Genomic DNA, 22,564 nt, shown 5'->3' on the forward strand with positions numbered 1-22,564 from the left:
GAGGATGATGATGATATAATATATATATATATATAATATATATATATATATATATATATATTCCTCCATCTTCCTTTTCTCTTGGACTTTCCTCTGCCTCCGGTTTCTGAGGAGCTTTGCTCGAGACATAAACTCCTTTCTTTCTTTCTCCTACCCTGAGCATCTGCTAATACTTTGTATGTGCCACGTCCTCTCATTGTTGTTTTTTTTTTTCTTGTTTGGTTTTTCTTCCTTTTTGGAGGATGTGGTACCAGTACCGTTGGCACACAAGAAAACCATCCGAACGTGGCCGTAGCCAGTACCGCACACATAAAAAAACACACCATCCGAAGACCCGGCGACGTAGTCAGTCCACCTGTGCATACCTTCCTACTTATGACACTTGTGAAGACCTGTTGAGGCGTGTGTGACACCTACTTATGACACTTGTGAAGACCTGTTGAGGCAAGTGTGTGACACTTGTGTAGACCTGTTGAGGCAAGTGAAAATCAAATCAAATCAAATCAAACCAAATCAAAATAGATGAACATCAATGGAATTTGTATCTTTGTGGTACCAGTACCGTTGGCACACAAGAAAACCATCCGAACGCGGCCGTAGCCAGTACCGCATCGACTGGCCTCTGTGACGTGGGCACATAACAAACACACCATCCGATCGTGCCGTTCGCCAGCCTCATCTGGCACCTGTGTCGGTGGCACATAAAAACACCAACCGAAGACCCGGCAAGACTAGTCAGGCCATAACCCGTGGCCCCTACTTGGGACGTAGTCCAGTCCACACCTGTGCATACCTTCCTTCCTTCCTGTGACACTTGTGAAGACCTGTTGAGGCAAGTGAAAATCAAATCAAATCAAATCAAATCAAAATAGATGAACATCAATGGAATTTGTATCTTTGTGGTACCAGTGCCGGTGGCACACAAGAAAACCATCCGAACGTGGCCGTAGCCAGTACCGCATCGACTGGCCTCCGTGCTGTGGGCACGTAACAAACACCATCCGATCGTGGCCGTTCGCCAGCCTCATTGGCACCTGTGTCGGTGGCACATAAAAACACCATCCGAAGACCCGGCAAGACTAGTCAGGCCATAACCCGTGGCCCCTACCTGGGACGTAGTCAGTCCACCTGTGCATACTTTCCTTCTTGTGACACTTGTGAAGACCTGTTGAGGCAAGTGAAAATCAAATCAAAACAAATCAAAATAGATGAACATCAATGGAATTTGTATCCTTGTGGTACCAGTGCTGGTGGCACACAAGAAAATCATCCGAACGTGGCCGTAGCCAGTACCGCATAGACTGGCCTCCGTGCTTTGGGGACGTAACAAACACCATCCGATCGTGGCCGTCCGCCAGCCTCATCTGGCACCTGTGTCGGTGGCACATAAAACAACCATCCGAGCGTGGCCGTCTGCCAGCCTCGTCTGGCACCTGTGTCGGTGGCACATAAAAACACCATCCGAGCGTGGCCGTTCGCCAGCCTCGTCTGGCACCTGTGTCGGTGGCACATAAAATCACCCACTACACTCTCGGAGTGGTTGCGTAGGAAGGGCATCCAGCTGTAGAAACACTGCCAGATTGACTGGCCTGGTGCAGCCTTCGGGCTCCCCAGACCCCAGTTGAACCGTCCAACCCATGCTAGCATGGAAAACGGACGCTAAATGATGATGATGATGATGATGATGATATATATATATATATATATTATATATATATATATATATATATATATATTCCTCCATCTTCCTTTTCTCTTGGACTTTCCTCTGCCTCCGGTTTCTGAGGAGCTTTGCTCGAGACATAAACTACCTTTCTTCCTACCCTGAGCATCTGCTAATACTTTGTATGTGCCACGTCCTCTCATTGTTGTTTTTTCTTGTTGTGGTTTTTCTTCCTTTTTGGAGGATTGTGGTACCAGTACCGTTGGCACACAAGAAAACCATCCGAACGTGGCCGTAGCCAGTACCGCACACATAAAAACACCATCCGAAGACCCGGCGACGTAGTCAGTCCACCTGTGCATACCTTCCTACTTATGACACTTGTGAAGACCTGTTGAGGCAATGTGTGACACCTACTTATGACACTTGTGAAGACCTGTTGAGGCAAGTGTGTGACACTTGTGTAGACCTGTTGAGGCAAGTGAAAATCAAATCAATCAAATCAAACCAAATCAAAATAGATGAACATCAATGGAATTTGTATCTTTGTGGTACCAGTACCGTTGGCACACAAGAAAACCATCCGAACGCGGCCGTAGCCAGTAACCGCATCGACTGGCCTCTGTGACGTGGGCACATAACAACACCATCCGATCGTGCCGTTCGCCAGCCTCATCTGGCACCTGTGTCGGTGGCACATAAAACAACCAACCGAAGACCCGGCAAGACTAGTCAGGCCATAACCCGTGGCCCCTACTGGACGTAGTCAGTCCACCTGTGCATACCTTCCTTCCTTCCTGTGACACTTGTGAAGACCTGTTGAGGCAAGTGAAAATCAAATCAAATCAAATCAAATCAAAATAGATGAACATCAATGGAATTTGTATCTTTGTGGTACCAGTGCCGGTGGCACACAAAAAACCCCCGAACGTGGCCGTAGCCAGTACCGCATCGACTGGCCTCCGTGCTGTGGGCACGTAACAACACCATCCGATCGTGGCCGTTCGCCAGCCTCATTGGCCCTGTGTCGGTGGCACATAAAAACACCATCCGAAGACCCGGCAAGACTAGTCAGGCCATAACCCGTGGCCCCTACCTGGGACGTAGTCAGTCCACCTGTGCATACTTTCCTCTTGTGACACTTGTGAAGACCTGTTGAGGCAAGTGAAAATCAAATCAAAACAAATCAAAATAGATGAAATCAATGGAATTTGTATCCTTGTGGTACCAGTGCTGGTGGCACACAAGAAAATCATCCGAACGTGGCCGTAGCCAGTACCGCATAGACTGGCCTCCGTGCTTTGGGGACGTAACAACACCATCCGATCGTGGCCGTCCGCCAGCCTCATCTGGCACCTGTGTCGGTGGCACATAAAAACACCATCCGAGCGTGGCCGTCTGCCAGCCTCGTCTGGCACCTGTGTCGGTGGCACATAAAAAACCATCCGAGCGTGGCCGTTCGCCAGCCTCGTCTGGCACCTGTGTCGGTGGCACATAAAATCACCCACTACACTCTCGGAGTGGTTGGCGTTAGGAAGGGCATCCAGCTGTAGAAACACTGCCAGATCTGACTGGCCTGGTGCAGCCTTCGGGCTCCCCAGACCCCAGTTGAACCGTCCAACCCATGCTAGCATGGAAAACGGACGCTAAATGATGATGATGATGATGATGATGATATATATATATATGTATATTCATATACACACACATACATCTTTATATATATAAAACTGAGAATGTGTGTCTGTCTGTGTGTTTCCCTAAAACTTGAGAACTACACAAACAATTTCATTCAAATTTTACACATGCCTTACTTAGGGTCCATGTAGCTTCATGGGCAAAAAAAAAATGTTCAACTTCTTGCCTAGAGCGAGCCCATAGCAATATCATATCTTCTCCACTATTTCAGTATTACATGTTAAAAGTGAAACAAAAACATTTCCCTATTTTATGTCAGATACTTTCACTTTAACAATAAAAATAATAATAACAATTGAATTATATGTAGTAAGTAATAATTAAAATCAAACTAAAGTATAATATTATTGTAACATAACAAAAGTAAAAATAGCAATTGGTATGAAATTGCAACAATGACTTGAACTTGAATCAGTGGTTTCACATGAATGGGAATAAATAAAAAATAAAATTTAAGTGCAGAAATGGAATAGTCCAGATGGTGGTGTGCACGGCTTTTACATTAGATTATTTGCTAATTAGCTAGCATTAAGCATTCTACTGAGTACCGCTGTTAGTTTATTTCTGATCCATAAAGGCCTATAGCTTCAACAGAGTACGGCCTTTTGGTTTACCGTAAGGTTTGTTGTTATTATTATTTCTGTTTAACTATTGTTATCACGTTTGTTGGTTCCTCGTAAGGGAAGCATTGTTGTGTTGCATTTGTTAAATAATTGTAAACCGTAACCCTACCCCTTTGGGAGAAGGAGCTTTGGTTATTGTTTAAAAATTGAATTGTGTCCCTGTTTGGGGAAATTGACAATATTTTCACCATTTACACGGAAGTATTTTTGTTAAAATGTCTTCGATAGAAGAAAGTCCAAAAATGAATTTCGATGCAGCCGTCGGATTGTAGCCACACTTCTATACAAGAGGGAGGACAAGATACAATTGATTGAAATTACAAGAGACGGGCTAACAATTCCAGTCTGTTATATATTTTGAGTATTGTTATCACTAGCTATATCAAGATATAACTTTGTATTTTGTATTTTATGTGTATATATATATATATATAGATGTACATGTAATATGTACACATATATATACACATATATACATGCACTAGCACTATGACCTGGCAACAATGGGTCTTTAATGCTAGTATATATATATATATATATATATATACATATATATGACAGGCTTCCTTCAGTTTCCCTCTACCAAATCCACTCACAAGGCTTTGGTTGGCCCGAGGCTATAGTAAAAGACACTTGCCCAAGATGCTATGCAGTGGGACTGAACCCAGAACCATAAGGTTCGTAAGTAAGCTACTTACCACACAGCCACTCCTATGCCTACGTATGTTAAGAAAGGATTGCTTTCTAGCTGTAATTTGTGTTTAAATTTTAAGCTATTTACTTTGAATTTTCTTCAAGTGTTTATCACTTTTTGAGCTGTTGTTAATTGTCATCCAGGTGCAAAATTTAAATTGGTTTTACTTTCACTGGTATACGAGCTTCAGTTTATAATGAGTAGGTGGTTACTAACAGTTAGTGACTTGTATGCACCTGTTGGATGATCCTGTTTTCCTCTTTCTTTCCATTTCTATCCCACTCTCTCTCTCTGTCTCTCTGTCTTGCTTTCTCTTCCATTTTCTCAGATGTACTTTCCAATTTAGTTAACTAGCACTGTTACCACTTCAAATTTAAACGAGAAATTCAAAGCAGGCTGGAAGCTAATTTCTTATTTCAAACAGTAAACGAGAAGGTAAAAATATAATTATTTCTAGAATATTGTCAAAATGAAAAGATTAGATTTTTGAATAAACATTACTTGCATCTATTTCAGTTAAACACAAACAAAACCAAAAAAAAACTGTCACACTCGTAAAATAAAATCTGCTAATTGCATTTACAAAGTAAAATTACATTTGTTTATACTGTTAAAGCCAGTGTTGTTGAGATATTAATATCATCAGTGAAGTATCATGTAATATAGTTTAATTATGTTGGGGGAAACATTGGTTAGAAGCTTTACATTGTTGAGCATGTTATTGAGAGACTGTACACAGATGAGACTGTTTGGAAATGATTCACCATTGATCTGATCATTAGAAAATTATACACTTGGGAAGATATTGTCCAAAGGTAATATGTCTAGGAAATGCTGTTTAGAAGTTATGACCCTGTGTTATATTCATCATCATCATTGTTGTTGTCGGCATCGCTAACATTGTCATCATTGTCATCATCACTAAAATTCTTATCATCATCATCATCATCGTCATTGTTGTCATCATCATCATCATCATCATTTAATAATCCTGTTTTCCATGCTAGCATGGGTTGGATGGTTCAACAGGAGCCAGAGGACTGCACCAAGCTCCATTGTCTGCTTTGACGTAATTTTTACAGAGGGATGCCTTTCCTAACATCAACCACTTTATAGTGTGTACTAGAGCTTTTTTTTTTTTTCTGTGATACTGACATTAGTGAGGTCACCAAGTACTTGCAAGACAAGACCCATTAAGTGCGTAGAGTGTAGTATTGAAGAATGTGAAAGTATGACAGAGAGACAGAAACAGATGTTTTGCCAAAGAGGTGAATCCATGGCTTCCTTGGCTGGAAAAATAGAGAGAGAGAGAGATGGTGAGAGCATGCTCTCAAAGCCTGAGGTGGATATGAAGGTGAGAGAGAGAAAGAAAAAGGGAATTGTGAAACAGAAAGAGTGGGCAAGCAAGGGCATTAGAATGTGAAAAGAGTGTGACAGATGATTGAAAATGGGGAATTGTCACATAAATATAAATAATAAAATAATAATAATAATGAAATTATTGTATACAGTGCTCAGGTTCACCACAACTTATCAAAAGTGCGTATAAAGTATATGCAGTAATGTACAAATGTCTGGAAAGTGAACAGTGTAGGAGTCAGATACATGGTTGCATGTGTATGGAGGGGAGAAAATCAGGTGTGGTGTTGGCGAATCTCAGGAAGCATGGAAGTTTTGAAGGATGCAGTGCTCCGAGAACTAACAACTGATGCTGGCAGTTTGTTCCATGCTTCAGCAACTCTTAGCGTGAAAAAATGTTTCCTAAAGTCATAGGAGCTGTGCTGTTTTCTGGCCTTGTAAACATGTCCACGGGTGTTAGACAGGTGGAGTTTGAAAAGTACTCGGTGCTTCAGTATGACCAGGAGTTCAGCGCCTTGAACAAATAAGAGCTAGGAATGTAGCTCCAAATATCATTTTTAGAGAGTATAAACCATATATGAGTACCAACATTGCTTAAATTCTTTTTGCAATTATTGAATCAGAGAAAGTAAATTCAACTCTGTTAATGTCATATATGTGGAGGCGCATGGCTTAGTGGTTAGGGTGTCAGCATCATGATCGTAAGTTGTGGTTTTGATTCCTGGAGCGGACAAAACATTGTGCTCTTGAGTAAAACACTTCATTTCACGTTGCTCCAGTTTACTCAGCTGCAAAAATGAGTAATGCTGCGATGGACTGGTGTCCCATCCAGCTGGGAAATACATACATCATAGAAACTGGGAAACTGGGCCCATGAGTCTAGCTAGGCTTTAAAAGGGTGCATTTATTTATTTAATGTCATGTATAATTCATACATACATGCATGCATGCATACATACATACATACATACATACATACATACATACACACACATACATACATACACACATACATACATACACACATACACACACACATACATACATAATACATACATACATACATACATACATACATACATACATACATACATACATAGTTTGCTTTCTATTAACCAATGATGGGCATTTTTTCCACACAATAGCATACATCCATTCCTGCTGTATGGAGTACAGTTTGGCATCAGGAATAAAATTGTAAGTTATCCCCTCATAATTCCACCACATGCAGAACCTTGTGTTTGAAACCTCTTAACCACATACCATTACCTGCACTTACTCAGTCGTTCCTACCCCCATATATATATATATCATCATCCTCATCATCATCATCGTTTAATGTCCGCTTTCCATGCTAGCATGGGTTGGATGAATGACTGAGGGCTGGCGAACCAGATGGCTGTACCAGGCTTCCATCTTGATCTGGCAAAGTTTCTACAGCTGGATGCCTTTCCTAACGCCAACCACTCCGAGAGTGTAGTGGGTGCTTTTACGTGCCACCGGCACAGGGCCAGTCAGGCAGTACTGGCAACAACCTTGCTCAAATCTTTTACACATGCCACCAGCACAGGTTCCAGTAAGGTGTTGCTGATAATGATCACGCTCGAATGGTATCTTTTATGTGCCACCAGTACGGAAGCCAGATAGCCACTCTGGCAACGATCATGCTTGGATGGTGCTCTTAATACCCTACTAGCATAAGGTTCAAGTGCCAGTAAGGCAACGCTGGTAATGATCATGCTCAAATGGTGCCTTTTAAGTGCCACTGGCATGGAAGCTGGTTAGCTGCTCTGTCAATGATCAGGCTCATATGGTGCTCTTTGCACCCCACTAGCACGGATGCCAGTCATCGAATTTGATTTTGATTTTGATTTTGATTTTGAATGGTTTATATTATAATGTGCACCTTATATTTTATGTTTCCCAAACTATTTTTAACTGTCTTATTTTTTGTTTCATTTTATTTTTCATCATTTATTCTACTTTTTTGCTTTCACCTTCTTTGAACTATCTTTACTTCTTTCTTATATTTGACACTAAGACAAGAATTATCTTGATTCTGGAAAGAAGAATATTACCTGCAGTGACATGGGTCAAATATAAGGTTGTCCCAAAAGTTCGTAGAAAGTCTTGGAAAATAATGCTCTTTATTTTGAGGAATAATTTTTGTTGCTTTTGTTAGTACTTGGCGAGTAAAAATTCAATTTTCGCAAGTGTTTATGAACTTTTGGGACAACCTAATAATTTTGCCTGCTCCTTCCTTCTCAGAAAATATTCATGCATCCAATCAAACTGAAATTAATGTCTGTTGTATCACGAAGGGAGATAACAGAATAATGGTTCTGTTTAAGACTAACATGAAGCATTTATTAAATGAAAATTGAGAGAAATATGTGACTGCAATGCCTATTAACAACATCAATGGCTACATTAACAGCAAGAAATATCAGAGAACTTTTTGAAAAATTCATCGATTTCCCTGTCACCTGTTAATTTATATCTTTTACTTCTCTCTCTCTCTCTCTCTCTCTCTTCTCTCCCCTGCTTTCTCTCTCTCTCTCTTTCTCTCTCTCTCTCTTTCTCTCTCTCTCTCTTTCTCTCTCTCTCTCTCTCTCTCTCTTTCTCTCTCTCTCTCTCTCTTCTCTCTCTCTTTCTCTCTCTCTCTTTCTCTCTCTATCTCTCTCTTCCTCTTCCCTGCTTTCTCTCTCTCTCTCTCTCTCTCTTCCTCTCCTCTGCTTTCTCTCTCTCTCTCTCACTCTCTCTTCCTCTCCCCTGCTTTCTCTCTCTCTCTCTTCCTCTCCCCTGCTTTCTCTCTCTCTCTCTCTCTCTCTTCCTCTCTCCTGCTTTCTCTCTCTCTTTCTCACTCTCTCTTCCTCTCCCCTGCTCTCTCTCTCTCTCTCTTTCACACACACTCTCTCTTCCTCTCCCTGCTCTTTCTCTGATTCTTTTTGTAGCACCTTAACTTCTATAATTACTGCATTTGCTGTCATTATTACTGATACTTTACTGCACCTAATTATAACGTTTCAGAAACTGATTGCAGCTGAAGTAATTTTCTGCCCAATCTTGTTTCTTCTGCAGCTGCCAACATAAGACTAAAGAAATGGAGAAATTATTCCACCTCACGATGTTGTAAGTATCTTTAACATTGTCTGCATGATATCACCAATGCTGAACGGGATTAATGTTAGAATTTCAAGCTATGGAACTTTCACTCACACACATAGTTTGTTTACCAAAATAGAAAGGAAACAAATCTCTCCAAGTTGGAACCAAGCAATTACAAACATATGACTGGATTTTAGTTTCAATATAAACACAATGGCTGTGTGGTTAAGACGCTTGCTTCTCGACCATGTTATCTTGGGGTTCAATCTCACTACACAGCGCTTTGGGCAACTGTCTCCTAATATAGCTCTGGGTTAACAAATGTCTAGTGAGTGAATTTGATCAATGGAAACTGTGTAGAAGCCCATCATATGTATATATGTGTATATGTATTTATATACATATATATATATGTATATATATATATATATATATATATATTATATTGCTTGTGAAGACATGTTGGGGCAAGCGAAATCGAAATCGAATTGAACCAGCCAGGATCCCTGGTCTGGTGGTACGTAAAAAGCACTATCCGACTCGTGGCCGATGCCAGCACCGCCTCGACTGGCTTCCGTGCCGGTGGCACATAAAATACACCAATCTGACCGTGGCCGTTGCCAGCCCCGCCTGGCACCTGTGCAGGTGGCACGTAAAAAGCACCCACTACACTCACGGAGTGGTTGGCGTTAGGAAGGGCATCCAGCTGTAGAAATATTGCCAGATTAGACTGGAGCCTGGTGCAGCCTTCTGGCTTCCCAGAACCCCGGTCGAACCGTCCAACCCATGCTAGCATGGAGAACGGACGTTAAACGACAATGATGATATATATGCATATATAAATATGTGTGTGTGTGTGTGTGTATGTGTATCTATATACATATATATCCTGAGACCCCCTTCGGTCATGACACAGACCATGGGATTGCACCTAGAAAGTTACTCTCCTAGGCACAAGTCCGGGCAAGGTTGTTTATGGAAGACCAGCAGTCGCCCATGCATACAAGCCTCCCCTCTACACACCACCAGTGTTATCCAAGGGAAAGGCAAAGGCACCTGTGACGCCGCAACTCTTTTCTACAGCTGAGTAAACTGTATAAACACACATATATATATTGTTTTTCCTTGTCCTGTCTTTTACTGTTTATAATTTGTACTGTCGTTACTGTCCTGTTTTTGTTACCATTTTTTACCCCTCTGCGAAAAGATCTCAGAATTTTAATTGATTTGCTTTTCGCAGGAAGGAAAGTTTCTTGTCGAAGATACGTCTCGCTTTTATCCTTCGAAATGTAGAGTAGATGAAACCATAGCGACTGAAGAAGGGGTTTTTTCTTTGTGTTAATTGTCCTATACTCTATTTTTTTGTTGTTTAAAAAAATGTCCAGTTCCTTTGGTTTGTGTCTATGTTTTCGTTTCTCATTGTGTTCGACGTCCTTTTGGTGTCCTGTACTCATATATGCGTGTATATGTACATGTAGAGGTAGGTACGTACATATATGTTTATATATATGCATATGTTTTTATTTATTAATATATATATACATATATATGTATGTATGTATATGTGTATGTATGTATGTGTCTTTGTGTCTATGTATCCCTCCTCACACTGTTTGACAACCAGAATTGGTTTCTCTCTATCCCCATAACATAGAAGTTCAGCTAAAGAGACCAATAGAATAAATACCAGACTTAAGATAAGCACTGGGATCAAGTTGTTTGATTAAAACCCTACAAGATAGTGCCCCAGGATGGCCACAGTTCAGTGACTTAAACAAGTAAAAAATAAAGATGAAAAACAAATTCTATCGCCTCTCCTTTCCCTCTCTTTCTTTTTCCTCCTCTTCTCTTTCTTCTCTCTCCTTCTCTCTCTTCCTCTCTCTCTCTCTCCTATTCTTACCTCCTCTCTCCTTTCTATGTTTTTCAGTCCCTTATGCATACACATGCCAGGCAATATTGTGCTCATTTACTTTCAGGGCAGCGATGATTGAGATCTTTAGTCAAAGACATTCCAAATATGACCTTAACATTTTTTATTCAAATAGTTTTCACTCATTTTCTCTCATTCTCTTTCTTCCCTACACTCTGTCCTCTCTCTCTCTCTCTCTCTCTCTCTTATACAAGCAAATGTCAGACAATGTTGTCATATAGCCCAGGTCAGCAATGTTTGATTGAGAACATCCTATAATCAAAAACATTCCAAAAGTGACCTCCTTATGTTATATTCAAATAGTTTCTAAACATTTTCTTAAAGGCAGTAAGTTGTAATTTGTAACAGATTTGGTTCCCATTTCTAACAGGATAAAATACCACAAAGAGGTTACCACATTGATTTGTACAAATCTCTATGAGCATTTAAAATAATATGATGCCCTCATCATCATCATCATCATCATCATCATCAACATTATCATCATCATCAACATTATCATCATCATCATTTAACATCCATTGTCCGTACTGGCATGTGTTGGATGGTTTGACCAGGGCTGCCAAAGTGGAAGGCTGCACCAGACTCTAGTCTAATTTGGTATGATTTCTACAGCTGGATGCCCTTCCTAATGCCAACAACATTGAGAGTGTAATGGGTGCTTTTATGGGCCACTGGCACAGGTGCCATTTGCGTGACACCAGTATCTACCATAACTGCGATTTGGCTTGATGGGTCTTCTCAAACACAGCATGATGCCAAAGGTCTCGGTCATTGCCTCTGTGTGGCCCAACACTCAAAAGGAGCTTTTCACATGCCACTGACATCAGCTACTTTGCCTCCAAAGGCGTATTTTACGTGCCACTAGCATGGGTGCCAAGTTACACGACACCAGCATCAACCACAACTAGGATTTCACTTGGCTTGATGGGTCTTCTCAAGCACTGTATATCACCAAAGGTTTTGGTCACCAGTCATTGTCTCTGTGAGGCCCAAAATTCAAAGATCATACTTCACCACCTTGTCCCATGTCTTCCTGGGTCTACCTCTACCACAGGTTCCCTCCACAGTTAGAGACCAGCACTTCTTTACACAGTTGTCCTTGTCCATACGTGGTCTGATCAATAAGTATCTGTTGCCATACTAACGAAGCTAAAGCACACAGAGTGAAGCTGCTTGGCACAGATTGACCTTAAACACTGATGTGCATGTGCACTAAGTTTTAACATTCTAGCTCACTTCTGTTATTTACAGCACTGCTTGGAAGGAAGGTGTGTAGCATGTAATTGTTGCATTGACTATGACAGAGAAAGTTGAGCAAAGAATCTGCATCAAATTTTGCCAAAAGCAAATATCATGTGATATCAAGAAGGCAATAACACACATACTCACATACACATACATAAACACACACACACAAAAACATACAAAACATACATATATATATGTGTGTGTGTGAATTTGTGTGTGTGAATTTGTGTGTGTGCGTGTGTGCACGTGTGTGTGTGTGCATGAGTGAGTGGACAAACAAAAGCACATTTATTGAGAGTTACATGTATGGATCAAATCAATTTGATTCAAATTCATTGGTACTCTGAGTTTCAAGTGTGATGCTAATCTTTGGCTATTTTGAATTTTATATATGCATATATATATATATATGTGTGTGTGTGCTTGTGTATATGATATGTGTACATTACTAATATGTGTGTATGTGACCAGTGAGTGTGAATATGTGTGTGAGTAAATGAGTGTGTGTGTGTATGTGTCAGTGCTAATCATCATCATCGTTTAACGTCTGCTTTCCATGCTAGCATGGGTAGGTATATATGCATATATGTATATATACAAGTGTGTATAGACATATATATGAGTTTATGTATACATGCATATTCAGGAATATACACACACACACACTCAAGCTTTCACTTAACTGGACTCCATTCAGCAAGATATCAGATAAACTGGTTGAATTCTGAGTTAAAGGAAATGACTCCCAGTTCTTACACCTACCACCATCTTTGAATCACACTGCGGTAAGGGCAATTATTCTGAGTATGTTATATGAGTGCATCACACCCATCAAAGATGGTAACTTTCACAGAAATGCTAAAATCGTAATGGGAACCTAATTTTCCTGGTCTTTGTCATTGAATGTTGTGGCAATTGCTCTAGGACAGCTCTGAACACCTCACAGCTAGTTGTATAAAATATAGTTCTCATCAGATGGTAACATATTAAAGGCGGCGAGCTGGCAGAAGCATTAACACGCCGGGTGAAATGCTCACTGGTATTTCGTCTGCAGTTACGTTCAGAGTTCAAATTCCGCCGAGGTCGACTTTGCCTTTCATCCTTTCAAGGTCGATTAAATAAGTGCCAGTTAAGCACTGGGGTCGATATAATCGACTTAATCCTTTTGTCTGTCCTTATTTGTCTTCTCTGTGTTTAGCCCCTTGTGGGTGGTAAAGAAATAGGTATTTCGTCTGTGGTTACGTTCTGAGTTCAAATTCCGCCGAGGTCGACTTTGCCTTTCATCCTTTCAGGGTCGATTAAAGAAGTACCATTTATGCACTGGGGTCGATATAATCGACTTGATTCATTTGTCTGTCCTTGTTTGTCCCTTCTGTGTTTAGCCCCTTGTGGGTAGTAAAGAAATAGGTTACATAATAAAAGAGGGAGAAAAATAACAACATGGGACTGGTGACATTTCACCAGTAGACTTCATATTTACTACTTGCTTTTACATCTCTCTCAGAAATATACCCTTTCTTGCGAACTCTCACTAACTAACTTATAATTTACTATTATTTGATTTTTTTTCCCTTCCTCTCCCTGATTTTCTCAGTCTATTTTTTTCCAGTTACTTATATATATATCTTATTCTTTCTTTTTTTACATTCACCTGTACCTCTTATAAACACCATGTTTTCACAGTGAGAGGTTGTTTACATAAATTCATTGGAAATATATTAAGCAGAACTATTTTCCTTTATAATAATTCTGTTTTTGTAGTATTAAGATATAATCTGAATGCAGTTTGCTTTCAAATCTAGTAATGCTGACTCAGAAGACATGATGAAATCAAACTGAATTAACAAAAGGTTTCTATATATTCTTTTTGAGTAATAAATACTGTGCCAGACCTATTGGTCTAACATAGTAACGCAGTGCAAACACACCGTGAAAATCACAACATAGATGAAATCCAGCTCAGCTTGTGCTGTTCTGAAATTTTCATTCATATTTCAGTGATTAGGTGTAATCAGGTTTGTATTTTAGATCATGGTTTTAAGAGAGAGAAATAATCTAAAGAAGAAGCATGTGGTCGGTCCAGTCTTTGGATCGAAAATGTAACTTATAAGGAAGTTAGAGGTTGGATGCTCTGATAATTTGTTGTGAATATTTGTGAAGAAAGTGGTATTGTAAAGTGGTTTGTGATGTAGATAAGGCTAAAGATAAACTCACTGCAATATTCATTAAAATATCATATCCATGTAAATTCCAAATCATTATCTGTTGGAGTTAGGAAGCATCTGAGAGTTGTAAGAGATACAAAAATTCAAGGCAGTAATGATAAATCGATTTATTCATTGATGATCATGAAGTAACGATGTCCTTGGTGAAGAAATTCAAAATTTTACTACCGAGTAAAATTTTACCGAGGCGCAGGAGTGGCTGTGTGGTAAGTAGCTTGCTAACCAACCACATGGTTCCGGGTTCAGTCCCACTGCGTGGAATCTTGGGCAAGTGTCTTCTGCTATAGCCCCGGGCCGACCAATGCCTTGTGAGTGGATTTGGTAGACGGAAACTGAAAAAAGCCTGTTGTATATATGTATATAAGCCTGTTGTATATAAGTGTGTGTGTCTGTGTTTGTCCCCCTAGCATTGCTTGACAACTGATGCTGGTGTGTTTATGTCCCCGTCACTTAGCGGTTCGGCAAAAGCGACCGATAGAATAAGTACTGGGCTTACAAAGAATAAGTTCCGGGGTCGATTTGCTCGACTAAAGGCAGTGCTCCAGCATGGCCACAGTCAAATGACTGAAACAAGTAAAAAAGAGTAAAGAGAGTTAACTAGATATATGAGCATCAAAAATTTCAAAGCTAGTGATGGTAACGTGGCTATGGTGATGTAGAAATCACCATAGAATGAGTAATAAGATTACCTATGAGGGAACAGGCAGTGCAGCAACCCGAGAAGTGGAAGTGTTCAAGGTGAAGTTAAATGGCTGAATTAAGTATTAATGATATTTCATTTCAAAGATAATGAAGATGAAGCTGGATTTTATTGGTAGTCGCAATCTTAGAATAATCATGATTTTAAGAATTAAACCTTTGTACCAGGTAGTAAATTAAATTAACAATATTTGTCAGTGTTCATCATCATCATCATCATCATCGTTTAGCGTCCGTTTTCCATGCTAGCATGGGTTGGATGGTTCAACTGGGGTCTGTGAAGCCAGAAGGCTTCATCAGGCTTAGTCAGATCTGGCAGTGTTTCTACGGCTGGATGCCCTTCCTAGCGCCAACCACTCCGTGAGTGTAGTGGGTGCTTTTTACGTGCCACCCGCACAGGTGCCAGACAGAGCTGGCAAACGGCCATGAACGGATGGTGCTTTTTATGTGCCACCGGCACGGGGGCCAGGCGAGGCTGGCAACGGACACGAACGGATGGTGCTTTTTACGTGTCGGGTAAATACAAACAACATGCATCTTTTAAAGTTAGTAGTGGTGTCAAGGTCAGCACATGCTTGAGTTTTTGAATGATGCAATGCACCAAACATCAGTGCATTATCACCACTCCAAGAAATCATGGTTCAACATGCATATTTTTAACATTTTTTTTTTCTTACATTTCATCCCTGAAGAGTGCAAGTACCATGAAAATGTCCTCAAATATTTTACTGTTGAGGTGAAGGCAATGTCAATTTTGGACAACAGGGTGGTCACAATATTATAAGTAATGATGAGAAAATAAGGTTACCCCAAGGTTCAACTAATGGATCAACGCAATAATTGTAGTCTCTTTTACTCTTTTACTTGTTTCAGTCATTTGACTGCGACCATGTTGGAGCACCGCCTTTAGTCGAGCAAATCGACTCCGGGACTTATTCTTTGTAAGCCCAGTACTTAATCGGTCTCTTTTGCCAAACTGCTAAGTGACGGGGATGTAAACACACCAGCATCGGTTGTCAATGCTAGGGGGACAAACACAGACACACAAACATATACACACACATACATATATATATATATATATATATATATAAATATATATTCATCATCATCATCATCGTTTAGCGTCCGCTTTCCATGCTAGCATGGGTTGGAGGGTCAACTGGGGTCTGAGAAGCTGGAAGGCTTCGTCAGGCCCAGTCAGATCTGGCAGTGTTTCTACGGCTGGATGCCCTTCCTAACGCCAACCACTCCGCGAGTGTAGTGGGTGGTTTTTTACGTGCCACCTGCACAGGTGCCAGACAGAGCTGGCGAACGGCCACGAACGGATGGTGCTTTTACGTGCCACCGACACGGGGCCAGACAGAGCTGGCAACCGGCCACGAACGGACGGTGCTTTTACGTGTCACCGGCATGGGGGCCAGCCGAGGCTGGCAACGGACGCGAACGGATGGTGCTTTTACGTGCCACCGACACGGTTGCCAGACAGAGCTGGCAAACGGCCATGAGCGGACGGTGCTTTTACGTGTCACCGGCACGGGGCCAGGCGAGGCTGGCAACGAACACGAACAGATGGTGCTTTTACGTGCCACCGACACGGGGCCAGGCAGAGATGGCAAACGGCTACGAGCGAATGGTGCTTTTACGTATCACCGGCACGGGTGCCAGACGAGGCTGACAGCGGACATGAACGGATGGGTCACTTAACCCCTGCTTTCTGATATATGATTTGATTTTGATTGTTCTCACTGGTCTTGCCGGGTCTTCTCACGCACAGCATACTCCATAGGTCTCGGTCTTGGTCATTTCCTGGTGAGACCTAGAGTTCGAAGGTCGTGCTTCACCACCTCGACCCAGGTTTTCCTGGGTCTACCTCTTCCACAGGTCCCCTCAACTGCCAGGGTGTGGCACTTTTTCACACACCTATCTTCATCCATTCTCACCACATGACCATACCAGCGCAATCGTCTCTCTTGCACACAACATCTGATTCTCTCAAGGTACTTACACTCTGTCGACTATGAACACTGACATTACACATCCAACGGAGCATACTAGCTTCATTTCTCGCGAGCTTACGCATGCCACTCAGCAGTCACGGCCCATGTTTCACTGCCATGTAGCATGGCTGTTCGTACACATGCATCATACAGTCTGCTTTTACTCTGAGCGAGAGGCCTTTAGTCACCAACAGAGGTAAGAGCTCCCTAAACTTTGCCCAGGCTATTCTTACTCTAGCCGTTACACTTTCAGCACACCCCCCCCACTACTGACTTGGTCACACCAAGATAACGGAAGCTATCAACTACTTCTAGTTTTTCCCCCTGGAAAGTGATGGAAGTTGTTTTCTGCAGATTTTCAGAGGTTAATGCTCCCGAGCATCTGCCACATACAAAAACCATCTTCCTAGTTAGCCTTCCTATGACATTGCTGCACCTCTTATGTGTCCATAGCTTACACTTGGTGCATCTTATAGAGTTTCTACCTACACCTTTTCTACAGATCGAGCAGGGCCATCTACCTGAAGGCGTTTGTGATTTGTCTACCTTCCTACTTATTAGGACTTTGGTTTTTTAGCTAGGTTGACTCTAAGGCCTTCGATTCTAAACCATGCTTCCACACCTGAAACTTCTTCTCCAGTTCTGATAATGACTCAGCAATTAGAGCAAGGTCATCAGCATAGAGGAGCTCCCAGGGGCATCCTGTCTTGAATTCCTCCGTTATTGCCTGGAGGACTATGATAAATAGAGGGGGTGAGGACTGAGCCTTGGTGGACCCCTACCTCTACCCGGAATTCTTCACTGTACTCATTTCCAACCCTCACCTTACTAGCAGCGTCCCTGTACATGGCTTGCACAGCTCTCACTAACCATTCATCTATTCCTAGTTTCCTCATTGACCACCATATGAGGGATCGGGGGACCCTGTCGAAGGCTTTCTCCATGTCAACAAAAGCCAGGTACAGGGCCTATCTTTGGCTAGGTATTTCTCCTGCAGCTGCCTTACCAGGAATATAGCATCAGTGGTACTTTTTCCCTGGCACGAAACCAAACTGCATCTCATCTAAACTAACTCTCTCTCTAATTAGTTGGCTTATGACCCTCTCTGTAACCTTCATCACCTGATCCAACAGCTTGATACCTCTGTAATTATTTGTATCTAGGGCATCACCTTTACCTTTGTAGCAGTGACTATTATGCTGCTACACCAGTCATTGGGTATGACTCCTTCATGTATCACCTGATTAACTATACAGGTGACTAGGCTATAGCCGACACTACCAGATATTTGAGCATCTCTGCAGTGATACCTGATGGGCCTGGGGCTTTCCCTGTCTTCATGCTTCTAATTGCCTTAGCTACTAAGGAACTATCAACCTGATAGCTGGTCCCTCTGTTGGGTCAACGTTCGGCAGACTCTCTTTATCCCATTCATTTTCTTTATTCAGCAACCTTCATAGTGGCGTCTCCAAGCCTCTCTCTTTGCATCCTCGTTTAGCGCAAGTGAACCATCTTCCATGCGAACACACTTCTCTCCCACCACATCACAATTCTCTCTCACACACTGTCTTGCAATGCGAAACACCTCCAGTCTTTGGTCCTCACGGCGCAGAACATTGGCAAATTTTTCTTATCTGCTTCCCCTCTGGCTAGATAGACCTGTCTCCTAGCTTCCCTTTTAGCAGTATGATACAATTCCCTGCTACCACCATTCTTCCAGTGCTTCCAAGTCTGTCTCTTTCTCTAATAGCCCTATCTACGACACTGTTCCACCACCACGTTACCTTGGGACGAGAGGGGACTTTGCACCAGCCACAGATCTGGTCAGTGGCTCTCAGCAGGTTGTCCCTTAGAAACGTCCAGTTGTCCCTACCCCATGTGATACACTATCCCCTTCTACTTCGTCAAAGGCTTCAAGTAACATGTCTCTAAATCTCTGTCCATTCACAGGATCCTTAAGCTTCCCAGATCTTCTTCTCCATGTTGGTCGTCTTCTGGTTGTCCTCCTACTCCTGATCCTAAAGGTCACTAACTACCAGTCTATGTTGTGGGGTGCATTCTTCGCCTGGGAAGGTTTTGGCATTTATAAGTAGCCATCTCTCCCTTTGCCTGGCAAGGATGTAGTCAATTTGGCTGGTATGTTGGCCCGATCGGTAGGTGACTAGGTGGCTGGTAGGTTCCTGAAGTTAGTGTTGCAAATCATAAGATTATTTGCATCGCAGAACTCCAGCAGCCTGGTTCCCTCCTCGTTGCGGGAACCAGAGCCATAGCCTCCATGTACGGCGTGGAAGCCCCCAGCATGTCGTCCAACGTGACCATTGAAGTCACCAGCCACAAAGAGAAGGTCTCTGTCGTTCGTCAACGAGGTAGTCTGCAGTAGAGTGTCATAGAATCGGTCTTTCTGTCCATCAGGTAGCCTGACTGGGGAGCATAGGCTGATATAATGGTTGCTAAACTATGATGAAGCGCTAATCTAATCTTAGTATTCTGTCGCATACTCTGATTACCTCAATTACTTTATCTACCCATTTCTCAGCGATAAGTATACCCACGCCTCCAACCCCGTCAGTGTTCCCTGCCCAGAAAATCTTGTACCTGTGAAAATCTTGTACCTGTATATATATATATATATATATATATATATGCGGGTGGCACGTAAAAAGCACCCACTACACTCACGGAGTAATTGGCGTTAGGAAGGGCATCCAGCCGTAGAAACACTGCCAGATCAGACTGGGCCTGATGCAGCCTTCTGGCTTCACAGACCCCAGTTGAACCGTCCAACCTATACTAGCATGGAAAGCGGACACTAAATGATGATGATGATGATGATGATGATATACATACATATATACGACGGGCTTCTTTGAGTTTCCATCTACCAAATCCACTCACAAAGCTTTGGTCGGCCCAAGGCCATAGTAGAAGACACTTGCCCAAGATGCCACGCAGTGGGATTGAACCCGGAACCATGTGGTTGGTAAGCAAGCTACTTACCACGCAGCCACTCCTGCGTACAAATGATCATATCAATGAAGATATTTAGAGGAAGTTCTTGTAGTGAAAGAAGTGGGTAATAAAAGGAAAGATATGCAAGGACAAAGAACTTTCAATAGAATCAAGAATTATAACCTCAAGTTAGCAAGATTCAGTTTAGCAGTTCCATGGCAGACACTGAAAACAACCATTCTAGCCAATGTTTGGAATAACCTTCTGAACAATATAGAAGCAGAAGGTGATTTTGAAGAATTCTAGGCAAGCTGATATTCTTAATAGACTTTATAGGTCAGATGAAATATATCACAAAAGATAATGACAGAATCTGACTAAAAGATACAGAAAATACCTCTGGACATCAAATATTAATGGAAGAATAAACAGCAGAAATTTTGACTGGTGATAACAGAGATAGTGAAGATGATGAAGTTGATGAACCATTTCTCATGAATTCCAAACTGTCTGTTAAACAAAAATCTTTGATAATACCCTTTCATATATTGAATTGTGAACAGAAAGTGATATTATAATATAATATAATCTTAACACGTTAAAGATCAGGTACATCTATAATTTACCACAAGTAGATGAAATTAATTCATAATAATAACATTTTAGCTTTTATACAGTATAATTTTAAATAACTTTATGAAATATATACTCTTTTACTCTTTTACTTGTTTCAGTCATTTGACTGCGGCCATGCTGGAGCACCGCCTTTAGTCGAGCAAATCGACCCCGGAACTTATTCTTTGTAAGCCCAGTACTTATTCTATCGGTCTCTTTTGCCGAACCGCTAAGTGACGGGGACATAAACACACCAGCATCGGTTGTCAAGCAATGCTAGGGGGACAAACACAGACACACAAACACATACACACACATACATATATATATATATACATATATACGACAGGCTTCTTTCAGTTTCCGTCTACCAAATCCACTCACAAGGCATTGGTCGGCCCGAGGCTATAGCAGAAGACACTTGCCCAAGATGCCACGCAGTGGGACTGAACCCGGAACCATGTGGTTGGTAAGCAAGCTACTTACCACACAGCCACTCCTGCGCCTATGTTTATATGTTTATATATTTTATATAGTTATATAGTGTTTGTAGTACTTTCTGTAATTTTGTTACTCTCTATCATGTTCTGTGATTTTTTGGGGTTTTTTTTTTCTTCTAGTTTGTTTGTTTTCTTTAATCACTATTCTGAATATTTACAGAATGTGCATCCAAACATGAAAGCCTCTCCCATTTATCTCGGTTGATTTCCATTCAAAGTGTAGATTTTATTTGGCAATACATTTCTTGAGTTACTTGTCTACTGAATGAATGTTCAATTCCAGGGTTTTCTTACTCCTAAACGTTTCACATTCAGGGTATGTATTTCCAAAATTGTTACACATCAGATGTAGCACCCCAACCCCAACCTCACCCAAACTTGTCTCCTCACAATTGTCTTAATAATCGTTTCTATCATAGATACAAAGCTAGAAAATTGAGGGGAGAGGTTAGTCAATTTTATTGACTGCAGTACTTGACTGGTTCTTTCTTTATTGGCCCTGAGAAAATAAAAGACAATGCCGACCCCAGTGGAATTTGAAATTAGAACATAAAGTGGCAGAAGAAATACTGCAAAGCATTTTGTCTGATGCACTAACAATTCTGCCAGTTCTTCACTCTTCATAACTAACTGGCACTCCAGTGGACATGACGACAAAGGTACTGGATCGTCCAATCAACGGAACAGCCGGCTTGTAAAATTAATGTGCAAGTGGCTGAGCACTCCACAGAGATGTGTACACTTAACATAATTTTCAGGGAGATTCAGCATGATACAGAATGTAACAAGGCTGGCCCTTTGAATTGCAGGTACAACAAGGTGGCGAGCTGGCAGACTCATTAGCACACCTGGTGAAACGCTTAGAGGTATTTTGTCTGTCTTTATGGTCTGAGATCAAATTCCACCAAGGTTGACTTTGCCTTTCATCCTTTCGGGGTCGATTAAATAAGTACCAGTTACGCACTGGGGTCGATATAATCAACTTAATCCAGTTGTCTGTCCTTGTTTGTCCCCTCTGTGTTTAGCCCCTTGTGGGTAGTAAAGAAATAGTTACTTTGTCTATCTTTATGGTCTGAGATCAAATTCCACCGAGGTTGAATTTGCCTTTCATCCTTTTGGGGGTCAATAATTAAGTACCAGTTGCATACTGGGGTCAATCTAATCCACTGGGCCCCCTCCCCCAAAATTTCAAGCCTTGTGCCTAGAGTAGAAAATGAATTACAGGTACAATTCATTTTTACCAGCCAAGA

The sequence above is a fragment of the Octopus sinensis genome, linkage group LG10, assembly GCF_006345805.1.
Source record: "Octopus sinensis linkage group LG10, ASM634580v1, whole genome shotgun sequence".
Lineage (NCBI taxonomy): Eukaryota > Metazoa > Mollusca > Cephalopoda > Octopoda > Octopodidae > Octopus > Octopus sinensis.